This window comes from Aedes albopictus, chromosome 3 (genome assembly GCF_035046485.1).
Source record: "Aedes albopictus strain Foshan chromosome 3, AalbF5, whole genome shotgun sequence".
NCBI classification, from domain to species: Eukaryota; Metazoa; Arthropoda; class Insecta; order Diptera; family Culicidae; genus Aedes; species Aedes albopictus.
In genome coordinates, this window is record NC_085138.1 from 135,662,321 (window position 1) to 135,685,320 (window position 23,000).

At 36.1% G+C, this 23,000-nt stretch overlaps 1 protein-coding gene and 1 long non-coding RNA gene across 3 annotated transcripts in view; one reads left to right on the forward strand and one right to left on the reverse strand.

Moving 5' to 3' along the window:
* Positions 1 to 20,174, forward strand: part of LOC134290252 (uncharacterized) — a 29,139-nt gene extending 8,965 nt beyond the window's left edge. The window contains exon 2 of the long non-coding RNA XR_009998881.1: positions 43 to 20,174. This is a non-coding gene — a long non-coding RNA (uncharacterized LOC134290252). The remainder of the gene's footprint in view (positions 1 to 42) is intronic.
* The window catches only part of LOC109408491 (furin-like protease 2), a 1,190,934-nt gene that overhangs the window by 948,247 nt on the left and 219,687 nt on the right, over positions 1 to 23,000 (reverse strand). The window lies entirely within an intron of this gene.

Below are 23,000 nucleotides of genomic sequence, written 5' to 3' on the forward strand. Positions count from 1 at the left end.
TTTGGTAGTGTTGTACTTTTTACAACAGCGCGCGCGCTGAAGGGTTAAGAGAATAAAAACGGTGACAGAATCGACGTTAGATAATATCGTGGACTGACTTAATTGAGTCATCAAAACAGCTTTTCGACTGGTGTGACCAAGTGACAAACCATTGCCGTCAAAGCACTTGAAGATAAAAACTTTCCTGTTCATGGTACTGCGATCTACGCATTGATGTTTCGATATCAGAAATTTAGTAAAACACCCCGAGCAGAGGAGAATATCAAAATAATAACAACTGAATCACAAAATCTGTTTTTATATCTTGGTTTGTTATTAATAACTTATTGAGGCATAACTTTTCCATAACAGGTTTTGTTGGGCAATCTTATTTTGTTATGATCCTGCTATTGGTATATTTTCTATAAATAACATTTTAATAAGATGTTTTATTGTAGAACAAGTTCTGTTATTATTGAATTATTGAGAGTGCACCATTATTTGATCATCAATAGCACAACAATAAAGTTTTGCAATCACAACAACACCATGCGAGATTTACAGCAAAAGAAATGAAAAAGTTAAAATTTGCTGGCTCCCATAAAAAAAAACATGTTTTGAGTCTGTGAGCCATATTTTCGGTGTCCATGAATCGGTTAAGCTGAACTTTTGACACGGAACTAAGAATTACTTGTAATTTTTATTTCTAATTAGTTCGATCCATTTCAGTGGAAAAAATGCAGAATTTCTGTTGATTCTATTTTGGAAATAAAAAAGTGAACAACCCCGATCCACCATAACTCATAAGCAAAAATAATTTTTGAAATTATCTCAAGGCCGATTGGCCCAGGTAGACTGGAAGCGTGCTATTAAACTTTTTAATTTCAAAATTTGTTATTGAAACATTGTATAAATTCACTGTTATTAAGTTGTTATGAAACTATCAAAACCTTTTATTTAAATGGTCTTCCAGGAACATTTTTTGTTATGATTTTTGTTATTTTGCCGCTTATGACAGACAAGTTTATAACATGGTATGTTATGTTAATAACATGAAAATAGCTCTTTGCGTTACTCAGTTTTTTTTTGGCAAACACATTTTGTTATGCTGTTGGTATTTTCTTCTGCTCGGGACCTAAAGCACGAAAATTAGCACGAAGGTTCTGCTGATAGCTGATCCACACCAAGTGGATGACTGTCAATCCACTGGATTGTTTTGTATTCGTAACAGAAGACACTGATAAAAGTTCATCCTCTGACTGTTTCCGCCCGAAGGTCCTAGCAGTGGATGGGCTGATAATGTTACAGGATGACATCATCTACCCCGAAATGAGAAGGCACCCATTTTACCGATTTGGTTGCATGGTGACAAGATAAGAGAGGTGAAAGGTAGAAAACTTTGTCAACCCTTTTCTATATTTGTAGTGGATATCTCGGTTGATTCAGTTTTCGTTTTTCGAAATGTAAGTGAGGTACGGCTAGGGGTTCATCTGAAATGAAATTAGAAGAACAGACTGATCCCCACTCACAAAGAGATAAGACAAGTCATGATTGCCTGTCAGGCCCAGAAGGCTTCGGGTCCAAAATAACATTAGTTCTAGTAATGAAGGGTTCAAACATGTAGCACAAATTGATACATTTTAGAATCTGATGTACCGTTTCAAAGACGATTTAAACGTACTTTAAACTTGCTTCTCCGCTACACATTGTTCCAGTGGACGAAACTTGTTTCCAAACAGCGCAGCCAACGGAAGCCAGCCAGTGCGCTCGCTCTGTCTAAACCGCGCCACTTAATTATTTTGTTGGCGTTACTTGTAGCAAAACCTCCCTGCAAACGGCGCACTGAACCGTGATGCAAAGCTGATTGCTTCGAAATTCAATTTTCCAGCATCCAGTTGACCGGCACACAATTGAAACTCGTACACAAAAGCGGTTATCGCACACTAAGCACATCCATTGTTTTGCTGCCTCCCAGAACCTGCGCGACCGTTCAGTGGCAGCAACACTCTGGTCCCCCTTCGTCTACCTCTAATATAATGAGACTGCCCCATGGTACGGTTCCGGATAGGCCACCAGCCAGCATCAGAATCATCATCAGCATCAGCTCCGGCACTACTCCGACCGACCAGCCAGCATCACCCGGACCCGAGCAACGGCTAGTGAACGAGTTTTGCATTCAATAGAGCTGTGATACAACACCGTGTTACACGTACACATAACAAAAGCCGAATGAAGTGACCGTAAACCGCGCTCGTTGGCCAACCAACCTTCGCTGGTTGGTTGCGGTGCGGCGCGCTGAATAGTGTGTCTAAACAGCAAAAGGGCTTTTTGGTTCTGTTGATTGGAACAAAATGGATAGCGCGCTTTTCATCCGCGTGCTCCAAGCTGCCGAGGCGAGATTGAAGCCAGTTGTCGGTGGTGTTACAAATAATTCCATTGTAGACCTCAGTTGCTGCCTGCATTCAACAGATGATGGGAAATGAATGCTTGGCACAACATTTTTATCACATATTTCTAAACACCCCACATCGTATTAAAACACTTCCGCTTTTACGGGCTTACGGTGGAATTTGCAACTGTTAATTCACTGCAGTTGATATTTAGTGGTTTGAAATGGATTACTGAAAAAGTGGAACTCTTCGTTCCGTCACTACTGGGGATTTACATAAATGTGTGTACCGTGGAACAAGTGATTTCTTCAGAATTTTCCCAACTGAATATTTTAGAAAATCTTGTATGGATTTCCCGAGAAATTTCTCCGTGAATTTCGTCTGAAATTATTTAGAGATTTCGTAAGAAATTCTTAGAAGTTTCTCGAACTATGAATTCATTCATGGATTTCCTCAAAAATTCCTCCACACGTTCCTTAAAAAATCTCCCAAGAAATCTTTCAAAATATTAGCTAGGGATCCACGTGGTGAATTTAAATTTCATTCACGCTGTGGAAAGTTGCCTTCACAGCTCGCTCACGACTTTGGTATGCGTGTGCGACCCCAATGTTATTCGGCAAACTTTCAGATTAAACTACAAGGTTAAATTTATCCATACATTGTTTTTCGATAGCATGCTTCTGAACTGAGATAATAGCAAATGAATGTAAATCTTTGCAAATGAATGGTCGCACCCTTGACTAATTCTTTAAGAATTATTTCAGAAATTGCTTCAGTGTTTAATTCAGGGATTCTTCTGTCAGGGATTCTTTGAGATTTTTTTCAGGTATTGCTCCAGATTATCCCTTTGAGAAGTTTTCCATGGATTCCATATGAAACTCTGCCATCGATTACTTAACCAATTCTCCTAGAGATTCCTTTATAAAATCCATGAAAGATTACTTCAAAAACTCTTTCAAGCATTCTGTCAGAAATCCTTCCATCGATGTCTTACAGGAACTCGTACAGGGAAAGTGTTGTGAACTCCTCTAGAGAATTCTTAAGAAACTTTCCAGGGATTCTACTGGAAATTCCTACAGGATTTCTCCAGAACTTTTTTCTAGAAAATCATGCAGAAAATCCTCCAAAGATTGTTGCATTATTACTTTCAGTTATTCCCGCAGGATTATTCCTACAGAAAATCAGACAAAGATTGCCTTAATAGTTTCTCCGTGTATTCCTCCATGTGCTTTCAAAAAATTTCACGAATTTTTTTTAAAGGATACCTCTAGGAAATTCTCTACTTTTTTCAAGGAATTCTTTTGGAAATTTCTCCAGAAATATTGTCTGAGAATTCCTACAGGAATTTCTAAAAAAAAATTGAAAGTGATTCTACCGGGAACTTTTGAAAAAGTTATTCTAGGTTTTTCTGCAGATATTCCTGAAATACTTGAGAAATACGTTCACTCCGGGAATACTTTCGGAAAATCCTTCGAAAATTTATGTAAGGAATTCTCCTGGTATTGTTTCAAAAATTTCCTAATAATATCTTATACGAAATCCAACAAATATTTTTCGAGAAGTTTCTCCTGATATTCTTCTATGAATTCATTTTTTTTTTCGTTTTCTACAGGATTCTGGGATTCTTCCAGAGATTCTTTAAAGAATTCCTCCAGATATTTCTTCAGGAGCTCGACAGGATATTTCTTTCAACCTTCCTTTAGGGATTTTTTTTCGGAGCTATCAAATTTCTTCTGAAATTTATTCAGTAGTTCTGTCAGAAATATCACCAGGGACTCCTCCAATATCTTAAGGATTTCTTCAGAAATTTCAGTAAGGGACTCATTGAATAGTTATCCCGATTTTTTGATTCAAAAATTTCTATAACAATTCCTTTAAAAATCCTCCAGCTAATCTGAAAGTTATCCAATAATTATTGCAGAAATTCCTGCAGAAAATCTTACAAAGATTTATTTCAAAACCGCTGCTGTGTTTCCATTTATATTTCTCCTAGGATACCTTCAGAGATTTTTACAGGAATTCTTGAAGATATTTCTCTAGAGTTTTTTTTTTTGAAGTTCTTCCAGAAACTGCATGTACTATTTATATAGAGAAATTCTTGAAAAAAGTTAAAAAGATTCCCTGGAAGAACTTATGCAGATAGTTTAATAGATTTCTAGAAGAAATTCTAGAAAACTTTCTGTAAAGATTCCTGGACAAGATCATCAGAAGCAATTTCTATCTTAAGGCGAAACTGGAAGCATTTCCTCATATTTTTGGTTTTTGATTTTTTATAAATTAACGAAGGAATATTTTCAAAATCGGTTTTCGTACACATGTAGAGTATGGATCAACGTGTCTCCTGAATTTTTCCCAGGTGGAAAATGTTTTTCGTTTTTGCAGAAACCATTTTCACGTGAAATTTTGTATAAAAATGGTTTTTACAAAAACGAAAAACATTTTTCACCAGGGAAAAATTCTGGAGATACCTTGATCCATACTCTACATGTGTACGAAAACCGATTTTGAAAATATTGCTTCGTTATTTTATTAAAAATCAAAAACCAAAAAGTGAGGAAATGGATCCAGTTTCGCCTTAAGTTAATTTTGGAGGATTTCCAGTAGGAATCCCTAACAGAATACCTGATGCATCTCATTGAGATACTTCTGAAGGACAGCTTAGAAGAATTTCGTGAGAAACTTCTGGAGGAACTCTGGAAGTAATTTCGAGTAAAAATGCCTGGAAAGTATCGGGAGGAAGACAGAAATTTAAAAGAGAAATTAATAGACAAATTTTTGAATGAATTTTTAAGGGATTTCTTAAGGACGCTCTCAAATAATTCCAAAACATTTCTGCTTTAATTCATGCGAAAGTTCCAGACAAAATTAATAAAAAAAATCTCTGAATAAATTTCTGAAGGGATTTTTGGGAAATTTTCTGAAGAAATCTTTAGAAGAACTCTTACAGACACATATCTGTCAAATTTATTATTTCAAACTTATTGTTGCTCTTCATGAAGCTTTGAAAACCACCATAACTTAAAAGATAAGTTAAAAGACGTATGTATAACAATTATCTAAAGGTTGTGGTAAAACAGTTGGATTTATTAGAATTTTTTTTTAAATTGCCGGGAAAACTGCTAACGGAGCCATCATACAGTAGAATGGTTTCCAGGGATTTAAGACATCAGGGAAATTTTTTTGATTTTAAAAAGGTTATTGTGTCGTTGTTCATTTAGAGTATTTTTTTTTTCAGGAATTGCGATGCAATTTGTAATAAGATTGCTTAATTTTTTTTTTTAATTTTGAAGCAATTGAGATATTTCCTGAAAATCGCAACCAATATCTTTCCAAGATAATTTTTTAAAAACACAGAGAAACATCTGTTGGAATTCTGAAATATTCTTGCGAAGCCTGAAATAAATAGTAAATGATTAAAAACATCTCAAAAAAATCTTGCAGTAAACCAAAGATGATTACTGCTGCGGATTATCAAGAAATCATCTGAAAAAAAAAAGACTGATGTTGTTGAAAAAAATCGCAGGAAATATGCGGTTTAAGGAATTATTCCTAGGATTTTTTTTAGGGACCACAATTTGTATTAGAAGTAGCTTCGGAAATTTCTATAAATAATGCTTTAGGAACCTTCATCATAAGGCTCCCTAAAAAATGTTTATTAATGCATATGAATATCTTTCTATGAATGTATCGGAAATAAATTGAGTTCCGAATAATAGGAAGCAATCAGTGAAGTACTAGATTGAAAGTAGTGAGCTGGATTTTTGTATGGTGAGATGATCAGTTCTCCGTTTCTGCCATGAAATGGTGTAAACAGCGTGGGTTATATGATTCCTTGCCTAATTTGATGCTATTTGAGCAAAAGTTTGGGTAACTGTGTTGTTGAAGTTGCAAGAAATAAATAATACAACAACACAGTTACCCAAACTTTTGCTCAAACAGCATCAAATTAGGCAAGAAATCATATAACCCAAGCTGTTTGCACCATTTCATTGCAGAAACGGAGAACTGATCATCTCACCATACAAAAATCCAGCTCACTACTTTCAATCTAGCACTTCACTGATTGCTTCCTATTATTCGGAACTCAATTTATTTCCGATACATTCATAGAAAGATATTCATATGCATTAATAAACAATTTTTAGGGAGCCTTATGATGAAGGTTCCTAAAGCATTATTTATAGAAATTTCCGAAGCTACTTCTAATACAAATTGTGGTCCCTAAAAAAATCCTAGGAATAATTCCTTAAACCGCATATTTCCTGCGATTTTTTTCAACAACATCAGTCTTTTTTTTCAGATGATTTCTTGATAACCCGCAGCAGTAATCATCTTTGGTTTACTGCAAGATTTTTTTGAGATGTTTTTAATCATTTATGGCGCGGAACGCAAAAGAAGAATTCTTCTAAAGTATTATAAGGAAAACAATCACAGATTCTTCTAGATAGCTTTTCGAATTCCAAAGAATGTATTCAAACCATCTTGCGACAATTTTGGACAATATACTGCTATTATTTACTCTAAAATTTCCATAAATTGCAACACTTTGACAGATTTTTTTTCAGAACAAAATGCTGAAAAAAGCACCTGGCCTGCTTTCGCAAATGTTTGAGTATTCCTAAAAGATTTTAGGAAATTTTATTATGTTAAGACTTTCTTCTGGAATTTTTGTAGTAATTCTGTGCTACAGAAACTTCTTTCAAAGCTATTCAGTTTTTTCTCTCAAAACAAGAGCCAAAACTCGATCCAATTTGCCTTAGGAAGTAATCTTCTGTAAATACTACGGCTATCTTTTCAAGTTTTTATCATAGAGCATAAAAAATTGAGTTTCTAAGATTGTAATCTAAACCCAGTAATTTCTCTTCTGGTATTCATACAGTATGACCCATAAAAAAATGTGACAGTTTTCAAAGTCATCGTTCCCCTACTTCGAACTGATCAACATTGCATGTATCTATTGGATAGTATAGTAGAATCTGATAATGGCAAAGGAACATAGACTGATTTCATTCACATACCTTTACAAAGATAACGTTGTACATGGATGTCGAAATCGTCCACGCGCCTTAGGCCGTTTTTTAATGATATAATTTTCTTTGAATTGCTTTCAATCCCATTCAATCAAATTTCATTTCTTGATCTTCATCTTCTTCAAACTTGATTTTTTTTTTTGAAATTGTTAACAATTCTAAGGTATCCCATAAATGTACGTAATTAACGAATATTTTGACAATAGTTTTAGAGATCCTGTATGATAATGACCTCCTGATTGAATCCTAATCCAGAAAAGTTTAATTCATTAGGATTCTTTTATTAATAATACCGCAAAAAAATGGAACGTCCCTTTTTTTCTGGGCCATACTGTAGAATGTTTTTAATGATATTTTCATGCAAACTATCGGGAATTTCACTAAAAACATACAAGCCAGAAATGCAGGTTCCTTGAGGGTTCATTATAAGGAATTTTAACAAACGTATCTCAGGATATGAGAACTTGATTATATTTTTTTCCAATAATTCTTTACAAATTTCACTTGGATTTTGAGAAAATGAAAGAACTCGTATAATTTTCTCGACGGGTTCATTTACATAATAAAGCGATCCTCAATGAATCACCTTCAGGAAAAAACAATAATTTATCATTTGTACAGCAAAAAAAGCGTCGCAGCATCAGCGAAATAATCGGAAAAAAAGCCTGTATCCGAAATAATCGGGACATAGAAATACAACTGTAACTCTGCAATAGATACTTTAAAACTGCTCAAATTTGGCCTAAGAACATCTTAAGATGTGTTCATTTCACCTACAAAATTTCATGTGAATCGGTGCAGTACTTTTTGTTGTAGCAATGAAAGAGTATAATGTGCGCCATTGAATTTTGTACAGCCCCTAGTTTTGCTTGTCAGCACTGTAACTTTTGAATTTGGCAAAGGAAATGGCTGAAATTTTGAACACAAACCTCTCAACCTACATTTGTTGCATGGGCAAAGTTTCATAAAAATCGATGCTCTATCAACAATTTTATAGTCGAACCATGTATTGGGACTGACCGTGATTTTAGCCCCTCAGACAGCAATTGGTCAGCACCCTTTATTGTTTCTATTGTACAATCGAAAGTGCTATACTATTAATCATCAAATTTTGCAGGCATAATATACACTTAACCAACCAACTAGGGTATCGGGATGCTTCGTTGGCATAGCCCCCTCATTCGGCCTATATCAATGTAAACCAAAAACTCAAACAAACACGCATAACTAAATATCGGAAAAGCTATGCGCCAAACAACTGTAACATTTCGTTTCAATTTTAGCACTTTGGAGCATTAAAATTGAATGAAAATGTCACTTTATTTAACTTTTGTAGACGCCATGATTCTTCGGCTTAGTGGGTAGTCTATACACATGATCATAAATGGCATGATTCTGGAACATTTCGAAATGACTTTTCAATAACTGAACATTTGATGGGACGGTCAAAGACGCTATTTTGAACTTGTGTATTTGTTTTCAACGAATAATAACTATTTTACAAATTGAATGTGGGCCGAATATTGAGGACATTTTTTTCACTATGTACCCAAATCTTGGCCCATCAGTAAAATGACGTCAAAAACAACGATAAAAAGACGTCAACAACATTTCTTGCGTAAGAACCAGAAAGAACGAACAGGAAGAAAGATTTTGTGTACGGTGACTGTAAAAATATAACACAATAATAGGGTTGCGTTGTTTTCGTTACTAGATTAAGAATGAATTTTAGTTAAAGTGATTTATTTATAGTTTTTTTGAAAATTTGGCTCCGAATATGTAATTTGAAAGTAAGATTGGTGAATAAACAGAGATAATACTTCAGCAGAAATATTGAAAAAATAAGATTATTAGTGGTTCTAGTGCATGGAAAGCAATAGGCCAACGTTGTATCCACTAATAGGCCAATTTTTGTACCATAGACCAGGGGTTTTCAGACATTTCGGCTCGCGGTGCACTTTTTGAAAATAAATCGCTCCATGGTGCACAAGTTCATTATTGGTAACAAAAAAAAAAAACAATTATAAATTCGTCAAAAAGCTGTCGTATTTTTCACAGCATTTCCAAGGTGAATTATGGCACTGTCTTACGTTTTTCAAGTGACATAGTTATTCAACTTGGAATATTTCTTGCTCAGAATGTTTCTGAAAACTTACAGACATGATCTTTATAAACGCTGAATGAAATCTTGAGCTGAACTAGTGGTATTTTGTTTTCAAGAACCTCGGGGAAGTCCTTTGAAAACTACTATATTATTTCTTGTGTGGTTTTTTGATAGACATTCTTCCAAGACTTTTACCATATTTCTTAAAAATTTCTAGCAAGGCACTTGGATTATTTTATTTTATTTGGTTTTTTTTTCAGAACTTTGGCATATATCGACAATATTTTTGATAAATTCCTTCCAGGCTCTCTTGTCAATTCGGAAGGAGATTTCTATGAAAATCATAAATACGTTATCAGTAGAATTCTTGGTTAACTGATTTCGAGAACAGTGATAGTTCCTTCTCTGATATTAAGCAAAGCCACAGAAATATTAGTAAGATTTCTTCTGAGATTTTTTAACGCATTCATTGAAGATACATTGGAGATGCCTTGTAGGGTGCTTGTAAATATACATTATGAGATCTTGGAAAAAAAGAATAATATTTCTTAGGAGAGTTTTGGCCAAGATTTTGGCAGATTTGTTCCATGATTCTTTACGAATATCTGAGACGGTTTTAGCTGGATCCGAGTTTAACTCGCCGGCTGGAATAATGGAAATTTTATTCTCAAGGAGTCCAGTTGTTCTAATTAATTCGAAATATTTTTCATGACATAGGTAATGAATTTAAATTTTAATTTTAATATGCAAGACTCCAGTTAGCCTAGTGGTTAAGGCTATGGATCGCCAATCCGGAGACGGCGGGTTCGATTCCCGTTCCGGTCGGGAAAAATTTCTCGACTCCCTGGGCATAGTATATCATTGTGCTTGCCACACAATATACTAATTCATGCAATGGCTGGCAAAGAAAGCCCTCCAATTAATAACTGTGGAAGTGCTCAAAGAACACTAAGTTAGAGAGAGGCAGGCCAAGTCTCAGTGGAGATGTAGAGCCATAAAGAAGAAGAAGAAGATGCAAGACTTTTCTGAAGTGCTGCGGTGCACTTGCCATGGCTTCGCGGTGCACCAAGTGCACCGCGGTGCACGATCTGAAAACCGCTGCATAGACCAACGTTGCATACCAAGGCATCGAATCTTTTCAGCTTAATTAAGTAAATTCTTGAATATTTACGTAAGTTTACTTCCAATTGGTGAAACATGCATTGCCTGGAGTGTGTAATAGGGTCAACATATTATTTTTAGTGCTATTAATTCATGAGTTATGGGCAAAATTGTCAAGGCGGCTTGCAAATTAGGCCAAGGAATGGTACACATACCCTACCTTCTGTTAACATTTCATGAAAATTGACAGATAAATTCAAAAATTATGAAAAGGCAAACATCGCACTTGGAAAACACGAAAAATTTTCACCAACACTCACACCTATCAACACCAGTAGCTTTCAAACCAATTGATAAAAGTTGATGAAATTTTGCAAAAAAGTGTCTCTATAAGTATTATAACTGCTGTCGATATTTCATAATTATCATCACAGAACTTTGAACTGTAGCGTAAAAGAACCATCTATTATGCTAATGAAATTTGGTCATGATTGTACGAAATGCTTAAAACCACGTCTGTTTGTTTTTCATCCACAGTTAAAAATAATGCATCGATTTTTATGAAATTTGGCACAAACAACAAACATACACCAAAGAGTTCTCAGTCAATTATTTGGCCAATTTTACCGATTTATTACAGAGCTACAGCCGTACTTCTGTGTCCCGATTGTTGCGGATACAGGCTTTAGTCTTGAATTTTACAAGAAATAATCCAATTATTTCTACGGAAATTATTCATTACAATGTGTCACAAGTTTCTAACGGTTTGATTTTTACTGAAATTTCCAATAAGGACTCTCATTTTTTTTAAAACCTCGCATGAAAATTTTAATGAAAATAACAAACAAAAAAATGCCTGTGAGAAATGCAATGCCTAAGAACCTGCAGGAAACTCAAACTTATGAGTTTAGTTGACAAATTTCTCGCATCATCGTGAAAAATATTTGAAATGAACTGCATGCGAACCATTAAAGATCGTTGTAAGAAAAAGTTTTCCTAAAATTTTGCAAGCCTTTGGCTTTAAATTTCAGCTTCTCTACTTTTAATCGTAATAAAAAACCATCCTTTATCGAGTAAACCCATGCCAAGACGACGAGGCTCCAGGCAGAGGGATAAAGCGAATAAGAAAATCCCACGCCTTGTACCATTGGAGAAGGCAAATGCGTGCATCATATCGTCTTTTCCATCGTCGTCGTAAGAAAAGCGTTCACCCATCGCGCAAAGATTTAATAGTTAATGTACAAACATTTTTCTTTCCATTTTGCTCCTGGTGTGTACTCGTTTTCGCATACGATTACCGATGCCCTAAAGCTCCAACTCCAGTCGCTGCTTGCTGCATGCAGTTCATTCCATTGCCGCCAATCGCACGGGGTGGTAGGTGTGAGTAAAGTGAGTTCACCTGAAGAATGTTCACACACGTATCGCCATCGTTGGTACCAGGCCAAGATGTTCCTACCTGGCTGCAAGAATTATGATCGTTTTTTTTTTCAGGCTGCCAGAGCAGACTGAGGACACACCAGATACGGTATCACTGCGTGTAAACGCAGTAAACCACCTGAAGTTGGAGCGAGCTGTCTGGCGGTAGGTAGGATCAAGAAAGGTTGAGCTTATCATTGGGTGAATCCTCCAGCCGGATCCTCGTTGGTGCTGCTTGCTGTTGTCGGCAAGGATAAAGTTGGTTAAGGTATACACTGCCAAAGTATGGCACTTGCAAGATATAAGTGAAGCCACCCGTCATCGCACCGTTGCACAGTGAGATCAAGCCAAGAAAGCCGAACCCCAAATTCCCTACATATTTCAGTATTGAGGCCTGATTTTCGGTTTCGACTGTGTTGAAATTCAATGAGAGAATGGCATTTTAGTCCTGACAATATACAAAACTGCTATTTAAAAAGACACGGAAACGTTTAGTACTTCCAGTGAGCTATTCGCTCTTTGAAGGAAGCACGACACTAGACAACGGCAGGGGCGTACAATTTCGTTTCAATGATACACTTTCATGCAACATTTGAATGAGTCACTTCAAGCGTTTCATACATTTTTCTAATGACTCGGTCGTTAAAAAAAACTTTTCCACTCATCGTAGCACTCGGTAGTCTCCCACCCGGTCGCATTGCTTGTGCTTCACCCGTCAGAGCATTAGTGTCTCACTGGTGCGCGCTAGTCTCTCAATGGTTACGGGCGCCGGTTAATTGGATTTAAGTGGTCGAATTTGTTATCCTCTTTCATAAAACATAATTATCATTCTATTGGCGTGCACCACTATTTAAAAATGTGGTTTAAATAGTGTTTTAGCATGTTGAAGTATTTCAATGACTCATAACTGAAACGAAAATCCAAGTGTATCATCCCATGTTTCATACACACTTGCTTCTGTAGCAGCAACGAACGAGTGTGTTGCTGGGTAAAAGATGAAGCATCACAGCAGTCCGTTCGCATGGGAAACGATTTGCTACAGTCGTCGTACGTCATGTTTTCCTTTCGAAATTGCACGACCCTGGACAACGGACTAGCATGCAACGCCCTGTGGCACAGCTGAAAACTTCTCCTGACAGCTGCGGCGGAAATCGAACCCGCGCTCCTAGCATGATGCGACTAAATGCTTGGTGACACTAGCCGCACGACCACGAAGCCACACGTCTGACGTTTTGGTCACGTTTCGGATCGTCCTTAGGGGCTCGTTTATCACAGGTTCTTCGTCCAGAATGTCCTATTGGACTTTTTTTGTTCAACAGAACCTACTGGACGCAGAATCTTTGAAAGATGAGTCGCTGAGGAGGGCCCCAATTGTGACCGAAACGTCGAACAAGATTAAATGGTAATACAGTAGACGTTCGGTCGGTGCAAACGGTTTAACTGCAACGCTTTTTAACTGCAAGTTCGGTAAGTGCAACAAATTTGCAGTTATTGCACCGCTAAATGTCAGAACGGTGCACCATGTTAGCCCAAATGAACAGTCGGATGAAGTTCACGTTCATTTAACGTCTGTTTTTTGACACTGTCAGGCGTTGCAGTTATCGGATTTTCGTTCGATAAGTGAAACGTAAACATGTTGCAGTTATCGAACGTCTACTGTATTTGAATTTTGTCTATAGTTTGAAACAACCATTTTCACATTAAATAGAGCTTTGGGTATGACATCTTAAACTCTATAAGGGACATCAAGGTTTTCTTTCCGCGTATTGTCGGAAACTTCTATGTATCGTAATTTACATCTTAAACATGGCTTGTTAATCCTCCTAAACAAACAAGAAAACGAGAAGAACGAAAAGAGGGACTATTCGTCCAGGCTTTTACTCCACTATTTCTCATGTGTGATTAGGAGAGTAAGGAAGAAAAAAGAAAAAGCAGGCTACGCCTATATGCTACAGTAAGATCCCGATTTTGTCGGCCCAATTTCGCAACAAGTCTCGTTATTTTACGGTCAGTTTTTAACCAAATAATTCGTGTTTATCATCAAACTACAACTTAAATGCCGAACATAGAGTGATAAAAATTTAAAAAAAACTGTTCAGGTTTCCGAGGAGATCAAATAATGTGATATGCAAAGAGGCTGACAAAATCGGGTATTGATAAATTGAAAATTTAATCTACATCCCATGTGAGTATTCCCATTTTTGCAAAAGTGTATCATAACACTCTGTGAGTGCAAAATCTTCCATGGATTGATTAAGAAAATCATCAAAAAAGAAAAAATAAACATTACACGGATATCATCTTAAAATTATCTGGGAGATAACTTCGGACATTCCACCAGGGATTCTTTCAGATATTTTTCCCGAAATTCTCCCAAAAATTTACTCTGCTGATTCCCTCAAAGCTTCTTCCACGATTTCATTTAAAATTCCGAATGGCTTTAGATTTTATTCAAAAGATTTCCGCAAATTCACTTCAAGGAGTATTTTTTTAATTTTTTAAAATAAAGCATCTTTCAAAAACCTTGGGAGATTCCACAAAAGATTCTTCTGGAAGTTCTTGAGAAACTTTACCAAAAAATGCTTCATAAATGCCTCCAGGGATACTTACGAAAAATTGTGCACCCTTAAAAGATTTTCATAAGAATTTATAAAGTATCCTCCTTTCAAAATTTTTACTAGATATTTATTCTGAAATTTCTCCATGGATTTTTGAAGAATATACTCTCGAGATTCCTGCAAAAGCTCTTTCAAGGTTTAGACGTTTTTATGTAAGGTCTTTCCAGAAGATCTTTTAGATTTTTTTTCAAGGATTACTAAAGAAATTCCCCTTATGGATTATTTCAAAAACATCTTCTAAAGGTTCCTTCAGGAGTTTTTCTCAAGCATTGTTTAAAAAACTCCTTCAGGAATTCTCCCAGACATTTGCAGGAGATTCCTCAGAAATATAACTAGAATTTTTTTTTAATTTCATGGAATCTATAATAAATTCGTACATTGATGATTTTTTTTTCAGAAATTCCTCTTCGCGAAATTTGAAAATCTTCCATAGCATTTAAAAAAAATCCATCAGAAATTCCAGAAGAAACTTTCACGTTTTTTTTAATTTGTAAAAAAACTTCTTTTTTTCACCTAGGGTTTGTTTAAGGAATTTCTCCCACAGATTCGTACAGAAATTTCTGCAATCCTTTCAAAATTCGCTACAAAGACTGTTGTATAAATTCCTCCAGAATTGTTTTCAGAAATTCCGCTGAGAATCCTCGAAAAATTTTTCAATGAGTTCCTAGTGAATTTTTTAAAGATATTATTCCAGACATTTATTTTGAAATTGCCCAAATTATTTTTATAATTGGTGAAAAATTCCTTTAATATTTCAAAAATATCTCTTATATTTTAATGAAATATTGCTGAATTTCCATGAAATTCTTCTCAGATTCTTTCAAAGATTTTCTGAACATATTAATGAATATCTTTATCATCGAGACATTTAACCAGTGGTTGGTTCATTTTAGATTTTTTAAATGATTTTTTAAAGGGATTCCTCCAGGATTTTTTTTTCGAAAATTCCTTCCGATATTTCACCAGCAATTTCTGCTGATATTTTTTTGGGAAAATCCTGCAGAGATTCCTACCAAGACTATTCCATGGGCTTTTGCAAAAATGCTCTATGTATTTTTATTTTTTTTTTTTTGAAAAGTTCATCAAGGATTATTTTAGAAATTCTTCACATACTATTAAACAACACATTCACGGGTTCACTCTGCAATTTTTGAGGGATTGCTTAAGGAATATCTCAAGAGATTACCCAAGAAAAAAAACTTGGAATTCTTTAGAATATCTTGCATGGATTGTATCATAAATTCTTCCATAAGATTATTAAAAAGTTTCCTTTAGAAATTCCTCTGAATTTTTCACAACTTCTTCCAAGGATCAGATCTGAAAATTGCTCCAAAGATTGTTTCAGATATTCCAGCAGGGATTACTTGAGAAATTCTACCAGTTATTTAACGAGAAATTTAACAAAAAAAAATATTTAAAAGGATTTTCAAAAAAATTGAAAAATATATTTAGAGGAATATCTGGAAGAATCAAAGACTTTCTCAGGAACTCCTCTAAATATTTATTCAAAAATTTCTCCAGAAGCTTGGGTGCTTCCAAAAATTTCTCTTAAATAATTTATTCATAATTATTCCTGATTCCTGAATTTATTCCTGATTTTTTTTGTAGAAAATTCTTTTGATATGTCTACAGAAACTCATCCATGCCACGAGTTAAAGAAAAGTTCCATCAATTCCTCCAGTTTGAGTCCAAAGACTGCTCGAGAAATTCCATCACGGAATATTTAAAAATCTTCCGAGGATTCATTCGGGAATATTCTTCAGAGATTTGCTTTAAAACGCTTCCAAAGATTTTCCAAAGGAGTTGCATTTAAGACTCCACTTAAGGACAAGGTATTTGGAGAACATAGCTCAAAAAAACGGTGCTCTAGAAAATTTGAGCTATGTACTCCAAATACCTTTCATTCTACAATAATTATTTTTGAAAAACTTACACGGATTGTATCAAAAATTATTGCATGAGTTTATATAAAGACTTCCTCAGAAATTTCTCTTTGTTTTCTCCAGAAATTTCTCAGGTGATTACTATGAAAAAAACTTCAAAAATGTCTAAAGAAACATTCGCTATTTTTTCAGAGTCTTCCAAAAATTCCTTCTAATATTTACTCAGGGATTGCTATGGATTTTTTCACGTATTCCTACGGAAATTTCTGCAACAATTCTTCCACGGATCCTTCTAAAATTCTCCCAAGAATTCTTTTTGAAAACTGCTTCAAAACTTTCTCAAGAGATCTCTTAGTACAAATAAAATAAATAACTTCAATAATTCAAACATAACTACGGGCATACCTCTGGGGATTCACGTAGAAATATCTACAAGAAATTTCCCTGAAATTCTTCTGAGAGTCCTTTACGGAGTCCAACAGGATATGTCTTTGGATTTTTTTTTTCAGAAGTTGCCCTTGCGATTCTTCTTGAAGTTTCCAGAAAGATTTTTCAGATATCTTCTGATTTCTTCAGGAATAACTCCATGGATTCTCTTTGAAAATCCAACGATTTCTCAAAAAGTTGCTTTCAGGAAGTTTTCCAAAGATTTATTCAAAAATATCTTCAACTATGTCATTGGAAAATTTCCCAGGAATTCTTAAAGAATTTCCACCAGTAAGCCTTGCAGAAAATCTTGCGAGGATTATTTTTTAAATTTCTTGAGAAATTATTTCAATAAATCCTTTGAAAATTCATTTGTAAATTTTCTCCTGGGTTTACTCAATGATTTTTTGTATATGAAATACCTTCAGGGTTTCTGGCTCCAGATATTTCTTCAAAATGTTTCTATAGATCTCTTTTGGGCATTCGTAAAGAATTCCTTCAATATTTCAAAAAAATCTATCAAAAATTCTGAACATGATAGAGATTTTTTCATGGATTCCCGCTGAAATTCACCCAGGAATTCCTTCACGGACTCCAAAAAAAAACTGATTTATTTCTAAAAGGATTGTTTAAGAGAGAAATTTCTCGAAGGATTCTTTGGAAAATCCTTCCCTTGATTTCTTCAGGAATTACTCCACGGGTTCTTTTCGAAAACCCAGCGATTTCTCGGAAATTTCGAAAAAGTGTCTTTGAGGAAGTTTGTAGGAAATTTCTATAAAAATATCTCCAAGTACTCCTATGGGAAATTTTTCAATAATTCCTCCAGGGATTCTTTCAAAAAACTCTTGCAAGGATTCATTGGAATATTTCGTCCAAGAATTCCTCTGTAAAACTTTTTTTTTCAAATATTTTTTTTTTTTTTATTTTCCAGAGGTCTATTTTGGAATTCTATAAAAAATTCCTTCAATTCTTCAAAAGAAAATATTTACAAACATTTCTTTGGTAAATCCTGTTCATATTTTTCCAACGATTCTTCAGTAATTCACCCAGGAACGGATTACTAGGAATAATTTGGAAATTTTCTTCAAGGAATGTTTAAAAAATTCCAGGTATGATATTTTTTTGAAAAATTCCCCATCAGAAATTTTTTGAAGGATTCCTTTAGAAAACTTTGATTTCTTCGGGGATCCATAGAATTTAGTGCTCAATTACAAAATTCCCCGTGGATTCTTGATAAAAATCATCCAGCAGAAAATCTTGCTAGGTTTCTTTCAAAATTATTCCAGATTATTTCAGAGATACATTGGCAAATTTTTCCAGCTATTTTTCTGGCGTTCCTTTCAAAAAATTCTTGGTTGATTTTCCATGGATAGTTTCATAAATTTCACAAATTATTTTCAAAATTCTTCCTTAGATTTACTTAATGATTCATTTAGAAAATTGCTTCGGAAAAACCTTCGGAACCTTACAGCGACTTTATTTTAGAAATTATATTATCATTCCAAGTGAAATTCTTGCAGAAATTGTTTTTTAAATCATGCATTAATTTCTCCAGAAGTGCCCCAAACTTTTTTCTAGGAAATTTTCCAAATTTAGGCATTTCTCCAAATTCCTCAGGGATGCCATAAAAAATTGAAAAGCGATACTTTAACAAAATCATCTAGGAATTTCTTCAGAATTTTCTCCAAGGATTCCCTCAAAACTTCTTCCTGAGATTTATCAATTGAACTTCTTCAATAACTCTTGTAGAAAGTCTTCCATAAATTGCTTCCTAAATTACAAGAAGGTTTTCTTTGAAAAAGTTTCCAGAATTTACTTTCAGGCTGTGATTCAAAGAGTCCTTCAAAAAACTTTCAAGAATGGTATAATAAAATCGTGTGAAATTACTCCAACACTACTCCATGAGATTCTTCATAAATTTATCCACAATTTCCTTCAGAAATTTCTTCAAGGATTCCTCTTGAGAGCCTCGCATGGAAATCTTCAGAAAATCAAACATGAACTCTTATGAAAATTCCTCCTTTAGAAAATCGAAGTCAGATATCAAAATTCCTTCGGTAAATTCTTCGGGAAATATCAGAATTCCTTCAGAAATTTGTCTAAAGATTCATTCCGAAATTCAGAAAAAAAATCAAATTAGTGAAGAAGACTTATTCAGATATGTTTTGGGAGTTTCTCCATAAATTTTCAGAATAATTCCTGTAGAAATTCTTCAAGGAAATCCTTCAGAAATTTGTTCCAGTGATTGTTTTAGAGACTCTTCCAAAAATTCTTTCGAAAGTTCACACACCGGTTTCTTCAAAATTTCTTCCAGGGATTCCTCCAGGAACTCGTACAGCAATTCTTCCAACTCTACTGGTGATTATTTTAAGAATTTCGCCATGTTTTGCACAGGAAATTCCCAAAAGATTGTATCCAGGATTTTTTTTTTTCAGATCCCTTCAAAGATACTTGCATTAGTATAGAGCAGTGAATCAAAATTCAACCATCGCGCAACAATAATGACAATGTCGCAACCTGTATTTGTTGCGACAAAACAACACATGCGACATAAGTTTGTCCCAACTTGAAAAAAATGGGATCAACATCGTACACCACGAGTTTAGAGATTTTTAAGCCTTGCATTTCGATTTTCGAACGGTAACTTCGAGTCGGTAAATACTACAACTCTGATGAAGATCTATCATCAAACAGTTTCGACTTTGGGTTAGTAATAATTGATTATTCACAAGTTGAAAAGTACGCAACAAATTCAGCTTCCGTTTTGTCTGCAACAAAAAATTTCGAGATCATATCATTATCTGTTACCAGTAGCGATAAAGAGTAATCGTCGCACCTTCTTTGTTGTTTGTTTTGTGCCTCTTTTGTCTGACAATTCTCTTCACTGGTATAGAGGTAGTTCAGCGGGATTCCTGCAGAACTTATAAAAAAATATCTTGGAGAATCCCTCTGGATATTTTTCTTTGTATTTTCTCAGTACTTCTTCCGATATTTTTTCCAAGAACAACACTGGCAAAGTTTCCACGAATTCTAATTTTTACAGGACCCCCTTCAGATTTTTATCCCGGAGGGTTCTTAGGTATTTACAGAGGTTGTTCCATTCGTTCCTACAGTTATTCCTCCAGATAACCCCCCTGAAATTTAATTGGGAGACTTTTTTATTAACTGTTCTAGAAATATCTCAAGAGATTATTTTAAGAATTCCACCAGGGGTTTCCCAAACAGTTCCCTTAGTAGATTGTTCCGTTTGTTTTTTTTTTCTGGAATTTTCTTAGAATTCCTTAAAATATTCCCATTAGGATTCTTTCTTAAAAGTTCTTTCCAAAAAAATCTCCATGGATCCTTCAGAAAATAATGCAGAGGCTCTTTCTGGAATTTATTGAAGAATTTTATAATATCTCCGGGGATCCCTCAAGAACTTTAACCCAGTTTTTTATTTTATTTGTCCTCAAGGTGGCGTCAGAAGTTTTTTTGACCACATTTCTCAAGAAATGGAATCACTGTTCGATGTCGTGTCTGTTTAGTTAGGATCCTCTCAGAGGTACCTATCTCCATTCAGTGGCAACGCAACAGAGCGTCTTCAGCATTTTTTCCCATTCTCGCAAATAAAACATATTTCGCAGGATGGAAATGGCGGGCGGGGAAAGGTTTGTGGATGAAGGAGCAGTGGAACATAGAAATCAGACATCATTCATGGCGTAGCGTTCGTTCTGTGTGTGTATGTGCAGTGCATGGTTGGTTGATGCCATTACCATTTGGTGATAACAATAAAATATGCGAAAAAGCGCCAAGTATTCCGAGGCGTCTGCCGAAGCAAACGAAGAAAGAACGATAAGAAGCAGGCAACGAACATTACGAGACAACGTGAAATATGTCAGTGTAACATCATCCAAATGCCGGGAATGCCTCGTCCGTGCTGTTACTATAGTATACTCGTCCAAAGAAATGTAATAGAAACTCACCAGAAAGAATCAGCTCACTTCAGCAACGTTTGCTGTAGGAAATGTTGACGTGCTCGGGCTAGATTTCCGAGAGATGTCCTTCATTCCTACACGCGTCTGAAAGGAAGTTCCCGAGCGAAGCTCTGTAGCAGCACTAACACCACACTTACAAACATTAGCCGGCGAGGACGACCGTGTCTGAATCTCGGTTATTGCAATTTATGCAAATGAAAGTGCATCTCTGCTCTTGACGGTTAATTATACGCATTTTCACTCGGCTGGGTGCTCCAATTCTCCCTGAGTGGCTGCAAATGACGGTGAAAAATTGCCTCCCAGCAGCAGCAGCAGCAGCCTCAGCAGTAAAGCCTATTTTAGTCGGGTTTCGTTCAATGCCGGATGGTGCTGCGCTGCACTCTGTGGGAAGGAAGAAGGCCTACCTACGCAAGTTTGTTTTTGTCAGCCAAACAGAGGGAACAGATTTTGAGTTGGAAAGACGCACCTACACTAACAGGGCGAATGAATTTTCCTTTGAGTCGTTTTTTAATTGACTCTTCAAACAGATTTTTAGGAGTGAGTATTTTGGGGTCAGTCGAGCAAGAAGTGGGCTCGCCGGCGCTGAGGCCCCGAAGCGCGGATGGGAAAGGCATCCAAGAATCAAATATTCGTGCTAGGTCCGAAGTTTTCACCTGTCTTGCTACCTGTCAGTTGCAGAACATAACTTCAAAAGCTTATTAATTGTGAGGGTACCACAGCTGTCGTATGCTTCGTTTTAGTTCTAAAAATAAGAAGTAATGGGAACGAAGCCAAATAAGGTATCGTCGCTGTCCTGCAATGCAGCCAAAAAATCTAAACTTTCAAGCGTTTGAAAATTGGAAATCTCCAAGAAACTTCTACGGGATGACTTATATAACTTATTTGTTTCACAAATACTAATGAATTTAGATTGTTGTGTCTTGGAAAGGCCACGAATTACTATCTGTTTCAGGAGTTTTTGATAATTATTTTTCAACTACTATTACAATTTATAGTACAAACATTTTTGATTTCATTTGATTTCATCTTGATCCAGCCATTTTCAAATTTCATGGGTGTCAGGGGGGTTTCCTGAGGGCTTCTTAGAGGGGTTCAGAGAGATGTTTCAGTGGTATAAGGCGTATCAAGGATATGCAGGCGCTTTCGAGGGCATTCCGGAGCAGTTTCCGCGAAATTCAGGGGGATTTCGAGGGTTTTCAAGGAAGTTTCAAAGGATTTTTAGAAGGTATTCAAAGCGTTTCAGGGCGTTCCACGGTCTTAGGGGTGTATTTCATGGAACGCCTTTGAAACCCTGTGAAACGCATGGGAACATCCCAGAGACCCATTCATACTCTCTCGAACGTCTACGAATCCCTCTGAGGCCCCTATATAAGCACTTAAACGCCCCTGACACAACCTGAAACCTTCTGAAACGTTTCTGAAACCCCCAGAAACCCCATGTAACGTCCAAGAAACTCCCCGAGACTCCCTGGAATATCCAAAGCCACACGCCTTTGAACATCCTTGGGACTACCTGAAATCCGCTGAAGCCCCGCAGGATGCCTTTGAAATCCCTTGGAATGCCTCTGAAAAACTTGAGGCCCTTGGAACGACCCTGAAACCCTCTGGGATTCCTTGGAACACTCCTGGAACGCTCCAGGAACGCCCCTGAAACCCCACTAGGAGACCCTATTGCTCCTGTAGCCCAATGGAACGCCACTGCGGCCCCTAAAACCCGTGAAACAACTTGTAAACTCCAGGAATACCCCTGAAACGCTCTGAAATTCCATGGGACACCCATGAAAGCCCCAGAGATCCCCTAAACACCAGCGAACACCTCTGAAATTTGATGACACTTCAGGGAACACCCTTCGAACAGCTCTGGATCGCCCTGAAACCTCATAAAACATCATGGAACTCCCACGAAAACCCCTAGAACTTCTTGAACACCTCGGATGCCCCATTTAACCCCAGGAGTGCTTCTGAAGCTACCTGGAATATGTGCTCGAATTCTCCACGAAACTCCCTGAGAACCCCTGAGACACCCTGTAGTGCTCTTGAAACGTCCGAGAACACCTCATGAAACCCCATGGAACGCCT